The following is a 1,522-nucleotide window of genomic DNA, read 5'->3' on the forward strand; positions in this document are numbered from 1 at the left end:
CTCTTGTTGAAATTGATCCTGAACCTGAAAGGACTCTGAAGAGGAAACTAAGAGAAGCTAAATTACAACAATCTAAAGGTAACCTTTCAGAAACATTAGAACAAGAGAAGGAGATGGCAGCCGAACCCAACAACAATAATGCAAGGAGAATGCTTGGTGACTTCACAAAGCCAACGTCCAAATTTGATGGAAGAAGCATCTCCATTCCTGCCATTGGAGCCAATAATTTTGAGCTTAAGCCTCCACTAGTTGCTTTAATGCAACAGAACTGCAAGTTTTATGGACTTCCATCTGAAGATCCTTACCAATTTTTAACTGAGTTCTTGCAGATTTGTGAGACTGTTAAGACGAATGGAGTTGATCCTGAAGTCTACAAACTCATGCTTTTCCCATTTGCTGTAAGAGACAAAGCTAGAATATGGTTGGATTCACAACCTAAAGACAGCCTGGACTCCTGGGAGAAGCTGGTCACAGCCTTCTTGGATAAATTCTTTCCTCCTCAAAAGCTGAGCAAGCTTAGAGTGGATGTTCAAACCTTCAAACAAAAAGATGGTGAATCCCTCTATGAAGCTTGGGAAAGATACAAGCAGTTGACCAAAAGGTGTCCATCTGACATGTTTTCAGAATGGACCATATTAGATATATTCTATTATGGTCTGTCTGAATTTTCGAAAATGTCACTGGACCATTCTGCAGGTGGATCCATCCACCTAAAGAAAACACCTGCAGAAGCTCAAGAACTCATTGACATGGTTGCAAATAACCAATTCATGTACACTTCTGAGAGAAATTCCGTGAATAATGGGACACCTCAGAGGAAGGGAGTTCTTGAAATTGATGCTCTGAATACCATATTGGCTCAGAACAAAGTGTTGACTCAGCAAGTCAACATGATCTCTCAAAGTCTAAATGGATGGCAAAATGCATCCAATAGTACTAAAGAGGCAGCTTCTAAAGAAGCTTATGATCCTGAGAACCCTGCAATGGCAGAGGTTAATTACATGGGTGAACCTTATGGAAACACCTATAATTCATCATGGAGAAATCATCCAAATTTCTCATGGAAGGATCAACAAAAGCCTCAACAAGGCTTTAACAATGGTGGACACAATAGGCTGAGCAATAGCAAGCCTTTTCCATCATCTTCTCAGCAACAGACAGAGAATTCTGAACAAAACACTTCTAATTTAGCCAATCTAGTCTCTGATCTGTCAAATGCCACTTTCAGTTTCATGAGTGAAACAAGATCCTCCATCAGAAATCTGGAGGCACAAGTGGGCCAGCTGAGTAAGAAAGTCTTTGAAACTCCTCCCAGTATTCTCCCAAGCAATACAGAAGAGAATCCAAAAGGAGAGTGCAAGGCCATTGATGTAATCAATATGGCCGAATGCACAAGGGAGGAGGAGGACGAAAATCCTAGTAAGGAAGACCTCCTGGGACGTCTCTCAAGCAAGAGGGAGTTTCCTATTAAGGATCCAAAGGAATCTGAGGCTCATATAGAGACCATAGAGATTCCATTAAA

General features: G+C 41.1%; 1 non-coding gene across 1 annotated transcript; it reads right to left on the reverse strand.

Annotated features, from left to right (window-relative positions):
- Window positions 1–512: 512 nt before the first annotated feature.
- LOC112699934 (small nucleolar RNA R71) lies at window positions 513–616 on the reverse strand. Its single transcript, XR_003152865.1, has one exon. It is a non-coding gene; the product is annotated as a small nucleolar RNA R71 (small nucleolar RNA).
- Between the last annotated feature and the right edge of the window lie 906 nt (window positions 617–1,522).

This window comes from Arachis hypogaea, chromosome 6, assembly GCF_003086295.3.
Source record: "Arachis hypogaea cultivar Tifrunner chromosome 6, arahy.Tifrunner.gnm2.J5K5, whole genome shotgun sequence".
Taxonomy (NCBI): domain Eukaryota; kingdom Viridiplantae; phylum Streptophyta; class Magnoliopsida; order Fabales; family Fabaceae; genus Arachis; species Arachis hypogaea.